Below are 13,656 nucleotides of genomic sequence, written 5' to 3' on the forward strand. Positions count from 1 at the left end.
CTTGAATTCTCTTTATAATCAGAAAAAAAAGTTTTTTTTTTTAAAACAAAAACAAAACCTTAAAAAAAATCACATGCATGCCATATATCAAATACCTTGGTGCCAAGTGTTCAGTGCTACATATAGAAGTCTCTGTTGTGGAAGGCACTCCTGCTTTGCTTTTTTTTTTTTTAAACTTAATTTTGATATAATTGTAGATTCACAAGAAGTTGCAAAGATAATATGGAGAGATCTCATGTATTCTTCACCCAGTTCCCCAGTTGTTATAAGTTAGATAAAATCAAAAGCAGGAATTTGAATTTGTCAGTGTTTATGTCTGGATCTATGTTATTTTATCATATGTGTAGATTTGTATAACTACCACCTCAATCAAAATAAAAACTGTTCATTAAAATCTTCCTCCTGCTGCATCCTTTTGTAGTCATAACCTCCCTCCCCTTTCCTAACTTCTGTCAACCACTGATTTATTCTCTATCTATGTAATTTTGTCATTTCCACAATGTTACATAAATGGAATTATACAGCATGTGATCTTTTGAGTTTGGTTTTTCACTTAGCACAATACCCTTGAAAGCCATCCAAATTGTTGCATGTGTCAGTAGTCTGTTTCTTTTTATTGTTGAGTGGTATTTCATGGTCTGGATGTACTACGTGATGTGTTGAATGACATTTACCTATTGGAGGACATGTTGGTTCTGTGAAGATGCTGGCTGTTAGCATGAGCCTACAGTGGTCACTCAAGTGCAGGTCATTGCGCAGACACCAAGTCTCATTTCTCTGGTACAAATACCCCCAAATGTGATTGCTAGGTCCACTGGTAAGTATGATAAACATGAGGTCTGACAATTAAGTCCGTGAACTTGTTGCAGCGATGTTGCTACCCTTTTTTGATATAAGAGGGATTACTCATTATGAATTTGTACCAACTGGACAAACAGTTAACCAAGTTTTCTATTTGGAAGTGCTGAAAAGGCTGCGTGAAAAAGTTAGACAAACTGAACGTTTCACCAACAATTCATGGCTCTTGCATCACGACAATGCACCAGCTCACACGGCACTGTCTGTGAGGGAGTTTTTAGCCAGTAGGTAAATGACTATGTTGAAACACCCTCCCTACTCACCTGATCTGGCCCCCAGTGACTTCTTTCTTTACCCGAAGATAAAGGAAATATTGAAAGGAAGGCATTTTGACAACATTCAGGACATCAAGGGTAATACGATGACAGCTCTGATGGCCATTCCAGAAAAAGAGTTCCAAAATTGCTTTGAAGGGTGGATTAGGTGCTGGCGTCAGCGCATAGCTTCCCAAGGGGTATACTTTGAAAGTGACTAGTGATATTCAGCAATGAGGTGTGTAGCACTTTTTCTAGGATGAGTTTGCAAACTTAATTGTCAGATCTCATATATGGTTGGTTTTTTAAAAAAACTGACATTGCTTTCCAAACTGACCATTTCACTTTCCCACCAGTTTCTCTGCATCCTCACCAATATTTGGTGTTGTCAGAATTTATTATTTTAGCTGTCCTAATATTTCATTCTAATATTTCATGTAGTAATTTTTCATTTGCTCTTCAGTTGCGTTTTCCTGATAGCTACTATAGTGATGTGAACATATTTAGAGGCTATGGTTCTGTGTATTATTAAAGAACATAAGAAATTATCTCCCCAACATTTACCTCACACCCACATGTGCAACCTCTTCTTTATAACATTGAAACTTACATTGTTCATGGTGTTATCATCTGTCTCTTTTTGTACCAAAGCCAAGGGCACAGACTCTATTTATCTTGTTCATTGCCAAATCCCCAGCACCTAAAACACCTGGCACTTAATAAATCTTAAATATTTGTTAATGAATGAGAATAATGAGAATCCAGAGGTAATGATGTGGAAAGATTACTGAGAGATGACTTGTCAAATCATCTCATACAATATAAATGGTACCACCTGGATTTTTGCACAAGCTGTACAGCCATATACGGCAGCCCTATAACTCAAGTTAAATTTCCAAAGAAGAGGAGGACACACTGTAACCACAGAAAAAGGAAGAGGCACTTATGACGACTACCAATTGAGGTTAGCTGATTTGGGAGCAAGATGCATCAATTAAGATTATGCTCCATTTCACCAAAGATGAGTAAGGAACAACTTCCACTCCTACACCAGGCCATCTTCAAGTATGCAGATATATCTAGCCATTTCTGTGCTTCTGCTACCCTTTCTATACCACTCTCACCATTTAGGGATGTCACTTTCCCCTCTACTTTATCATTTTCATTTTCTGTATGTGTTGAATAGTTTTCTATGTGCCTGTTTGCCATTCATATATCCTGCTCAGTAAAATGTCTCTTCATGTGTTTTGCTCCTTTTCTAATTGTATTATTTTTTTTGGTCTATAAAGCAGTTGCTCTTTTTTTGGTCTTGTTCTTTTGTTGTTTTTGGTTTATATACCACATATCAGTGAAATCACATGGTTCTCTGCTTTTTCTGTCTGACTTATTTCACTCAGCATTACACTCTCAAGATCCATCCATGTTGTCACAAATGTTCCTATATCATCTTTTCTTACCGCCGAATAGTATTCCATTGTGTATATATACCACAACTTCTTCATCCATTCATCTATCGAAGGACATTTTGGTTGTTTCCATGTCTTGGCCACCGTAAACAAAACTGCAATGAACATTGGAGCACACGTGTCTTTATGTATAAATGTTTTCACATTTTTTTGGGTAGATACCCAGGAGAGGGATTGCTGGGGCATATGGTAATTCTATTCATAATTTTTTGAGGAACCTCCACACTGCCTTCCATAACGGCTGCACCAGTCTGCATTCCCACCAACATTGTATGAGGGTTCCTTTTTCTCCACAGCCTCTCCAACACTTGTCACTATTTGTCTTGATGATAGCCATTCTGACTGGGGTGAGGTGATATCTCATTGTGGTTTTGATTTGCATTTCTCTGATGATTAGTGATGTTGAGCATTTTTTCATATGTCTATTTGCCATTTGTGTGTCCTCTTTGGAGAAATGTCTCTTCAAGTCCTCTGCCCATTTTTCAATTGGGTTGTTTGTTTTTCTGTTGTTGAGTTGCATGAGTTCCTTGTATATTTTGGATATTAGCCCCTTATCGGAGGCACTGTTTGCAAAAATCTTCTCCCATTCAGTTGGTTGCCTCTTTATTTTGTCGATGGTTTCTTTTGCTGTGCAGAAGCTTTTAAGTTTCATATAGTCCCATTCGTTTATTTTAGCTTTTACTTCCATTGCCTTTGGAGTCAAGTTCATAAAATGCTCTTTGAACCCAAGGTCCATAAGTTTAGTACCTATGTTTTCTTCTATGCAGTTTATTGTGTCAGGTCTTATGCATAAGTCTTTGATCCATTTTGAATTAATTTTGGTACATGGTCACAAATAGCTGTCCAGTTTCATTCTTTTGACGTGGTTATTCAATTCTCCCAGCACCATTTATTGAAGAGGCTTTCTTTCCTCCATTGTATGTTTTTAGCTTATTTGTCGAAAATTATCTGTCCATATTTATGTGGTTTTATTTCTGGGTTCTCAATTCTATTCTATTGGTCTATGTGTCTGTTTTTCTGCCAATACCATGCTGTTTTGATTATTGTAACCCTGGTACAAGCCAAAGTCAGGAAGTGTGATACCTCCGTTATTGTTCTTTTTTCTTAAGATTGCTTTGGCTATTCGGGGTCTTTTGTGGTTCCAAACAAATCTGATGATTTTTTGTTCTATTTGTTTAAAAAATTCCATTGGGATTTTGATGGGGATTGCATTAAATCTGTATATTGCTTTGGGTAATATGGCCATTTTAACTATGTTGATTCTTCCAATCCATGAGCACGGAATGTCTTTCCATTTCTTTGTGTCTTCTTCAATTTCTTTCAAAAATGCCTTATAGTTTTCAGCACATAGGTCTTTCACATCCTTGGTTAAGTTTATTCCTGGGTATTTTATTCTTTTTGCTGCAATTGCAAAAGGAATTGCTTTTTGGATTTCTTTTTCTGAGATTTCATTGTTAGTATATAGGAAGGCAATGGACTTTTGTGCGTTGATTTTGTAGCCAGCAACTTTACTGTATTCGTTGATTGTTTCTAATAGCTTTTTGGTGGAGTCTTTAGGGTTTTCTATATATAGCATCATGTCATCTGCAAAGAGTGACAATTTAACTTCTTCATTCCCAATTTGGATGCCTTTTATTTCTTTCTCTTGCCTGATTGCTCTGGCAAGGACTTTCAACACTATGTTGAAAAGCAGAGGTGATAGGGGACATCCCTGTCGTGTTCCTGAACGTAGAGCAAAGGGCTTCAGTTTTTCTCCATTAATTATGAGATTAGCAGAGGGCTTGTCATATATGGCCTTTATTATGTTAAGGTATTTTCCTTCTATACCCATTTTATTAAGTGTTTTAATCATAAATGGATGTTCTATTTTGTCAAATGCTTTTTCTGCATCAATTGATATAATCATATGATTTTTGTCCTTTATTTTGTTTATGTGATGTATCACATTGATGGATTTTCATATGTTGAACCATCCTTGTGCCGCGGGGATGAACCCCACTTGGTCATGATGAATAATCTTTTTAATGCATTGTTGTATTCGATTTGCTAGAATTTTATTTAGGATTTTTGCATCGGTATTCATTAGAGATATTGGTCTGTAGTTTTCTTTTTTTGTGCTGTCCTTACCAGGTTTTGGTATCAGGGTAATGTTGGCCTCATAAAATGAGTTAGGGAGTACTGTTTCTTCTTCAATTTTTTGGAAGAGTTTGTGCAGGATTGGTATTAGATCCTCTTTGAAGGTTTGGTAGAATTCACTAGTGAAGCCATCTGGTCCCGGACTTTTGCTTTTGGGAAGGTTTTGGATGACTGATTCAATTTCGTTGCTGGTGATCGGTCTGTTTAGATTTTCCAGTTCTTCGTGGTTTAGCCTTGGAAGGCTATATGTTTCTAAGAACTTATCCATTTCTTCTAGGTTGTTGAATTTGGTGGCATGTAGTCCTTCATAGTATTCTTGGATGATCCTTTGTATTTCTGTATATAGGAAGGCAATGGACTTTTGTGCGTTGATTTTATAGCCAGCAACTTTACTGTATTCGTTGATTGTTTCTAATAGCTTTTGGGTGGAGTCTTTAGGGTTTTCTATATATAGCATCAAGTCATCTGCAAAGAGTGACAATTTAACTTCTTCATTCCCAATTTGGATGCCTTTTATTTCTTTCTCTTGCCTGATTGCTCTGGCAAGGACTTCCAACACTATGTTGAAAAGCAGAGGTGTCAAATGCTTTTTCTGCATCCGTGATAACTTCCCCTTTTATGTTTCTGATTTTGTTAATCAGTGTCTTCTCTCTTTTTATCTTAGTAAGTCTAGCCAAGGGTTTGTCAATTTTGTTAATCGCTTCAAAGAACCAGCTCTTTGTCACATTAATTTTTTCCATTGTCTTTTTGTTCTCTATTTCATTTGGTTCTGCTCTAATTTTTGTTATTTCCTTTCTTCTGCTGACCTTGGGTTTCACTTGTTCTTCTTTTTTTAGTTCTTTAAGGTGTAACATGAGGTTATTTATTTGGGAGTTTTCTTGTTTCTTGAGATAGGCCTGTAATGAGATAAATTTCCCTCTTAAAACTGCTTTCGCTGCATCCCAAAAATTTTGGTAGGATGTATTTTCATTGTCATTTGTTTCTATGTATCTTTTGATCTCTCCTCTAACTTCTTCTTTGACCCAGTCCTTCTTTAAAAGTATGTTGTTTAATCTCCATGTATTTGTGTTTTTCCCCGCTTTCTTTTTACAGTTGATATCCAATTTCAAAGCCTTGTGATCAGAGAATATGCATGGTATGATTTCAATCTTCTTAAATTTGTTGAGACTGATTTTATGTCCCAATATATGGTCTATCCTTGAGAATGTTCCATGTACACTAGAAAAGAATGTATAGTCTGATGTTTTAGGATGAAGTGCTCTATAAATGTCAATTATGTCCATTTCATCTAATGTGTCATTTAGGGCTACTATTTCGTTATTTATTTTCTGTTTGGATGATCTATCCATAGCTGTCAATGATGTATTTAAGTCCCCTAGTATAATTGTGTTTTGGTCAATTTCTCCCTTTAGTTCTGTTAGTAGTTGCTTGGTGTATTTCGGTGCTCCCTGATTGGGGGCATAAATATTGATGACTGTTATGTCTTCTTGTTGTACAGTCCCCTTCACCATTATGAAATGTCCATCTTTGTCTCTTGTTATCTTTTTCACCTTGAAGTCTGTTTCATCTGATATCATTATGGCTACACCTGATTTTCTCTGGGTACCATTTGCTTGGAGTGTCAATTTCCACCCTTTCACTTTGAGTCTATGCTTGTCCTTGTAGCTGAGATGTGTCTCTTGGAGACAGCATATGGTTGGGTTTAGTTTTTTGACCCAATCTGCTACTCTGTGCCTTTTTATTGGTGAGTTAAATCCATTTACATTTCGGGTGATTATTGATATGTGAGGATTTCCTGTCATTCTATCTTTAGTTTTCTGGTAAGGCAGTGTCTCCATTGTTTCTTTGCCTTTTTGTTGTTGTCTATTATTTCTGTGTGGTGGTATTCTATGATGTTTCCCTCTGTTTCTTCTTTATTTCAGCATATATTTCAGTTCTGGATTTATTTTGAGTGGTTACCCTTAAGTTTATGTAAAAGAAAGTTTGATATTTAGAGTATTCCATTTTCTTCAGCACGCTTACTTTCTCCATTCCCAAATTCCGGTTCAGGCCTTTACTCTCCCCCTTTTTGAGTTTTGGTTGCCACAAATTGTCCCTGTTGATGGTGGTCGAATAGCCTCCTTTAGTATTTCTTGTAGTGTAGGTCGGGTCGTGCATTAGAAAATTCCCTCAGCTTCTGTATGTCAGGAAAGGTCTTTATTCCTCCTTCATATCTAAAGGATATCTTTGCTGGATATATTATTCTTGGCTCATGATTTCTCTCTTTCAATAGTTTGAATATTTGGTTCCACTCCCTCCTGGCTTGTAGAGTTTCTGCTGAAAAATCTGATGATAATCTAATGGGCTTTCCTTTGTAAGTTACCGTTTTCTTTTCCTTGGCTGTCTTGAGGATTCTTTCTTTGTCATTGATTTTAGACCGCTTCAATATAATGTGCCTAGGAGAAGGCCTGTTGGGATTGAGGTAATTAGGTGTTCTATTTGCTTCTTGGATTCGAGGGTCCAGTTCTGTCCAGAAGTTTGGGAAGTTCTCAGTGACAATTTGTTTGAATATATTCTCTTCCCTTCTCTCTTTCTTCTCCTTCTGGTATGCCCATTATTGTTATATTGCTCTTTCTGATGCAGTCAGAAAGTTCTGGTAGAGTTCTTTCATTTCTTTTAAATCTCAAGTCTCTTTCTCCTTCCATCTGTGTAATTTCCAGGTTTCTATCTTCGATGTCACTGATTCTTTCCTCCAGCTGGTCAACTCTACTATGTAAGCTGGTTATTTCGTTCTTAATTTCTTCTATTGAGTTCTTAATCTCCAGAAACTCTATTTGGTTGTTTTTTAAAATTTCAATCTGTTTCGTAAAGTGATCATGCTGTTCTTTGATTGTGTTTTTGAGTTCATTTAACTGCCTGTCTGTGTTTTATTGCATCTCGTTGAGTTTTTTCAGAACTGCAATCTTGAATTCTCTGTCATTTAAGTCACATATTTCTGTATCTTTAAGTGCCTTTTCTGGAGACTTTTCACTTTCTTTCTGAGCTATCTTGTTGCCTTGGTTATTCAGGGCAACTACTGATTTACTTTTCTCTTCGTAGACATCTACAGGAGTGGCTTCTGCAAGAGGTTGATAGGAACAGGTCTTTCTTTTGTTTTCCAGTACTTGTTGGTAGAATGCTTTATTTTTTCTCCGACTGCTGCCTATTTTTCCTGTCCCACATGGTAGTGCTATGTTTTCTCTGCACTATTCCAGCTTCTCACACAATGGATGGATTCCCTGGGAGACGGGCTTCTCCTCTGTTAATAGTTCGTCTAGGTCACAGGGCGTAGTGTTCCGGTGGGTATGCCGAGAGCTTTCGAAGTTCCAAAGGTCATCCAACTCCAGATACAGAGCCCATATGTTTCAGCAGTTCTGTTTACTCCTGCAGGGATCCGCCCAGATAGGTGGGGTCAGGGGCGCGGTGAGTTGTGAGAGGTGGTCCAGAGCAATGGCGGGTGACCACCACCACAGTCGGTCCTGCTTCCACAGCTGCCTCCCCTTTGCCGGAACTAGTTGGGCTGCGAATCTGTGTCTGCGGTCTACAGTTCTCAGAACAGCAAATATTCTGTTCTTTTGATCTGACACTGTTACTCTTCCGCTTCTAGCACTGAGCAGGTGCGGGTGGGGTGAGCTCTGGGAGGGTCGGGAGGGGGCGGCTAGTCTCAGTGACTAAGTCTTCCATTCTCTACTCAGCAGTGAGGGCTTAAACCACCGTTTTCAACTTCTTCCCTCAGTCTTGTCTCCGAGGTCTCTGCCGTGAGCGTTGGGTTCAGCCGTGTTATATGCTGCTCCCTCAGCCCTGTGGGCCATAAGCAGAGCCCTAGCAGTCCGAGTTGTTCCCTGTCCCACAGCTGTGGTAGTTCTGGGATGCAGCGAGCTCGGATCACTGAGCTAGGTGTGCGTCCTGCGCCCACGCAGCTCTGTCTCCGCACTTCTCCCTTCCCTCCTCCCCCGCTGGCGCGATTCACCCACCTTTAGGTGCATTCAGTAGTGGGCCTCTTCATCTTGCCTGTCTGTTATGCAGGGTGTCCTTTGTGGAGTTATTGTTGTTCGATTAGTTGTAAATTCCACGGGAGCTTTACAGGGGCTCACCTCACGCTGCCATTTTGATGACGTCACAATCTTGAGTGAAAATCTTGGCATGAGAAAGGTGTGTGCAAAAATGGTCTGGAAGGAGCTCACTGAGGAACAAAAGCAAAGGAGAGTGGAAGTCTGCCAAGATCTTTTGGAAAGTCAAGACGTTGTTTTAGGCAGGGTCATCACTGATGATGAACTATGGGTGTACCAATACAACTCTGAAACAAAGTGTCAAAGTGCACAGCGGAAGTCAGCTCATTCTCCACGACCAAAAAAGTTCCGTCAGTCCAAATCAAGAGTCAAAAAGATGTTGCTAACCTTTTTTGATATAACAAGGATTACTCATTATGAGTTTGTACCCTCTGGACAAACAATTAACCAAATTTACTGTTTGGAAGTGCTCAAAAGGCTGTGTGAAAAAGTTAGAAGACCTGAACTTTTTGCCAAAATTCAGGGCTTTTGGATCACAACAATGCACCAGCTCACACTGCACTGTTTGTGAGGGAGTTTTTAGCCAGTAAACAAATAACTGTATTGGAACACCCTCCCTGCTCACCTGATCTGGTCCCCAATGACTTCTGTCTTTACCTGAAGATAAAGGAATTATTGAAAGGAAGACATTTTGATGACATTCAGGACATCAAGGGTTATATGAGGACAGCTGTGATGGCCATTCCAGAAAAAAAGAGTTCCAAAATTGCTTTGAAGGGTGGACTAGGTGCTGGCATCAGTGCATAGCTTCCCAAGGGGAGTACACTTCAAAGGTGACCATAGTGATTTTCAGCAATGAGGTATGTAGCACTTTTTCTAGGATGAGTTCACGAAGTTAGTTGTCAGACCTCCTCTTAATTCATTCATCCATCATTGGACACCCAGGCTGTCTCCACATCTCAGCCAATGTAAACAATGCTATCACAAACATATGGATGCACACGTCCCTTCAAAGCAGCATTTTGGTTTCTTCAGATAAGTACCCAGAAGTGGGATTACTGGGTCCTTTTTGTCTCGTTATCAACTTTGTTTTAAAGTCTTTTTTGTCTGGTATAAATGTTGCTACACCAGTTTTTTTTTTTTTTTTTTTTTTTTTCATTTCCATTTTTATAAAATTCCTTTTCCATCCCTTTACGTTCAGTCTGTGTCTTTCAATCTGAAGCGAATCTCTTGTAGGCAGCATATGTGAGGCTTTTATTTTCTTATCCATTCTTATCTAATCCTCCTATGTCTTTTGATTGGAGCATTTAATCCACTTACATTGAAAGTAATTTTTGGTAGATATGTGGCTATTACCACTTTATTAGTCATAATATTTGTCTTCTTTTTTTTCCATCTTATAGAAGTCTGTCTAAGACTCCTTGTAATACTGGTTTGATGGTGATGAACTCCTTTAGGTTTTTCTTGTCTGGGATGCTCTGTATCTGTCCTTCAATTTTAAAGGATAGCCTTGCTGGGTAGAGTAGTCTTGTGGGTGTTTGCTTTTCACGATTTTGAATATTTCATGTCAATCCCTTCTGGCCTGCAAAGTTTCTGTTGAGAAATCAGCTGACAGTCTTATGGGAGCTCCCTTATAAATTACTAGTTGCCTTTTTCTTGCTGGTTTTAGAATTCTCTCTTTGTCTTTAATCTTTGGAATTTTAATTGTAATGCGTCTGGGTGTGGGCCTGTTTGGGTTTTTCTTGTTTGGGACTCTCTGTACTTCCTGCACTTGTATGTCTCGTTCCTTCTCTAGATAAGGGAAGTTTTCAGTCATTATTTCTTCAAATAGGTTCTCAGCTCCTTACTCTCTCTCTTCTTCTTCAGGTACTACTATGATGTGAACGTTGTTATGCTTGATGTTGTCCCAGAGGCCCCTTATACTGTCCTCATTTTTTTTTTTTTTTTTGATTCTTTTTTCTTTTTGCTGTTCTGATTGGTTGTTTTCTGCTACCTTGTCTTCCAAATGATTGATTCTATTCTCTGCTTCATCTAGTCTCCTGGTGATTCCTTCTAGTGCATTCTTCATTTCAGTTATTGTAGTCTTAACTTATGACTGGTTCTGTTTTATGGTTTCTATATACCTTTTTTATGCTTGCTATCTCTTTTCTGAAGTTCTCACTAAGTCCCTTGGGCCTCCATATAACCATTGTGTGGAATTCTGTATCTGGTAGGTTGCTTGCATCCATTTCATATAGTTCTTTTTTTGGAATTTTCTCCTATTCTTTCAGTTGTGACGTATTTCTTTGTTTCCTCATTCTGGCTGCCTCTCTGTCTTGTCTTTCTGTATATTAGGTAGATCTGCTATGTTTCCCAGTCTTGGCCAGGTGGCCTTATGTAGTAGGTGCTCTGTGGGGCCCTGGCACAGTCCCCCTGGTCACCTGCTCTGGGTGCTCCAGGAGTGTTCCTTGTGTGGGTTGTATATGCTCTCCTGTTTTAATTGAGCCTTGATTGCTGTTGGCATGTCAGTGAGTGGGATTGACCCCCAGGCTGACTGGTTGTGGGGTTTGGCCCTGTTTACAGCTTACGGGCTGCTCTGTAAGAGGCTTACCCCACGGAGTGTTACTCGCCCCAGCAGTGCCTGTTGAGACCGTTCTTTGTGTGCCACTTGTGGGGCTAATTGGGTGGTGCTCTGCTGTGGTCTGAAGCCAACCTCCAAGTATGTTGGTTTGGAGGCATATTGGGAGGGGTTCCAGTGTAGGCCCTGGTCACCAACTGCCTATGACTGGCTGGGGACTATGTGGTAGGAGCTTCAAAGTGATCCACAGTTGTTCACTCCCTGTGCTAAACCTGGAGCCGTGTGAGAGAGGCCACGCCATGAACCAAGGATGTCTACCACCAGTATCAGGCCTGGGGTAGCTCTGCAGAAAGCCAGCCCAAGGCCTGCTGCCACCTGCTGGCTCCCATAAGTTTCAGCCACTGATAAAGTCTCATGCAGTATGTGAGTTGGGTGAGGCAGGGTCTCAGGAAATCACTTGAGTGGGAAGAGTTGTGATCACCAGTTTAATGCAGATTCTAGTTTGGTCCCAGTGCTAAACCTGGAGCTACTCTGCAAAAGTCTCAGAGCACCGAGGCCAGTAACCACCTACCTGGGGACTGATTGCTTTCCAAGAAATAGTAGCAGTGCAGGCAGGGCTGGTTGTTCACTGAGAAAGCGCCTCCAGTGTTGTGAGAGTTGGGTGGGGTCTCAGCAGACCTCACCAGGCCAATTCAGATTCATATTTGGCCATGGACATGGGGAAGTGCTTAACACAGGAAATATGGCGCCCACCTGCCAGCTGCATGGATGGAGGACCCCATGCAGGAAAAATGCCAATTGTCCTCCAGCCCTTACCCTGAAGCCACAAACTTCAGTCTCTTCGACACCCCCCCCCCAACACCTCCCAAACCACCGTTCCCAGGGTGAGTGCCTGTGAGTGAGTGAGTCTGTGCATGGGCCCTTTAAGAGGTCCTCTGGGTTTCCCGCAGCTTTTTTTGTCCCACCAGATGGTCAGAATCGCCACTGTTTTTCACAGCTAGATATTGTGGGGGCTCTTATTCCTGGCACCAGTATTGTGGGCTGGGGAGACTGGTTTGGGGCTGGGGTCCCTCGCTCCTCTGGGGGCAAACTTCTGCAGCTGCGATATCCCTCCTGATTCTCAACCACCATATGGAGGTTTGGGTCCTGTTTCGCGTCTCTGCCCCTCCTACCAATCTCAATGTGGCTTCTTTATATCCTTAGTTATAAAACTAATGTTCACATGTTTCTGCAGGTTGATTTTTCTATAATTGAGTTGTAATTTTAATGTGTTCACGGAAGGAAGCAGGCATAATGTTTATCTCCTCCACCATCTTGGATCTTTTGGCCCAACTGATCATTTTAGAGACTAGCAAAACCAGGCCCAGAGTAGATAGCTGACTTACTGTAGGTTAAGTTAATGGCAGAGCTCAACTGAAATCCAAATCTCTTGTAAGTTCAGTTCTCTTTCTTTATTGTATTTTTCTGCCTTTTTTATTTTACAGCCTGCAGATAGATTCCAGTTTGGGTTTGTTTTTATTAAATCTTAAAGCAAGTTTTTAAAAAAGGCATAATGACACTGTGTCTCCTTTTTTTTTTTTTTTTTACTGACTGTTAAATTATATTGACTTAACTTGGAGAGTCAATTTTAATATCTTACCTGGGGTTTCAAAATTGTATTTTTTAAAATTGAGGTATAATTGACATACCACATTATGTTAATTTCAAGTGTAGCACATAGTGATTTCATATTTGTATATATTACAAAACAATCACCACAGTAAATCTAGTTAACATCCGTCACCATACATAGTTACAGAATTTTTTTGTTGTGATAAGAACTTTTAAGATTTACTTTCTTAGTAACTTTCAAATATGCAACACAGTATTATTAACTGTAGTCACCATGCTGTACATTAAATCCTGTGAGTTACTTTATAACTGGAAATGTCTACTTCTTGACTCCCTTCACTCAAGTCTTCCACCACCCAACCCTTACCTCTGGCAGCCACCAATCTGTTCTTTCCATCTGTGAGGTTGGGTTTTTTGTTTATTTGTTTGTTTGTTTGTTTGTTTTAGATTCCACATATAAGTGAGATCATACAGTTTTTGTCTTTCTTTGTCTGACTTATTTCACTTAGTATAATGCCCACAAGGTCCATCCATGGTGTTGGCAGATGGCAAGATTTTGTTCATTTTTATGACTGAATAATATTTCTTTGTACATATGTACTACATTTTTTTTATCCATTCATCTGTTGATGGACATATAAGTTATTTCTATATCTTGGCTGTTGTAAATAATGCAGTAAACGTGGGGGTGCATATATCTCTTTGAGTTAGTATTTTCATTCAAAAAAAATGCCCAGAAGTGGAAT

The 13,656-nt window shown here is 39.5% G+C and overlaps 1 protein-coding gene across 5 annotated transcripts in view; it reads left to right on the top strand.

The window, feature by feature from the left end:
* The window catches only part of PLEKHB2 (pleckstrin homology domain containing B2), a 49,433-nt gene that overhangs the window by 19,957 nt on the left and 15,820 nt on the right, over positions 1–13,656 (top strand). The window lies entirely within an intron of this gene.

Source organism: Rhinolophus sinicus, chromosome 1, assembly GCF_057876585.1.
Source record: "Rhinolophus sinicus isolate RSI-liver-muscle chromosome 1, RSI-T2T, whole genome shotgun sequence".
NCBI lineage: Eukaryota > Metazoa > Chordata > Mammalia > Chiroptera > Rhinolophidae > Rhinolophus > Rhinolophus sinicus.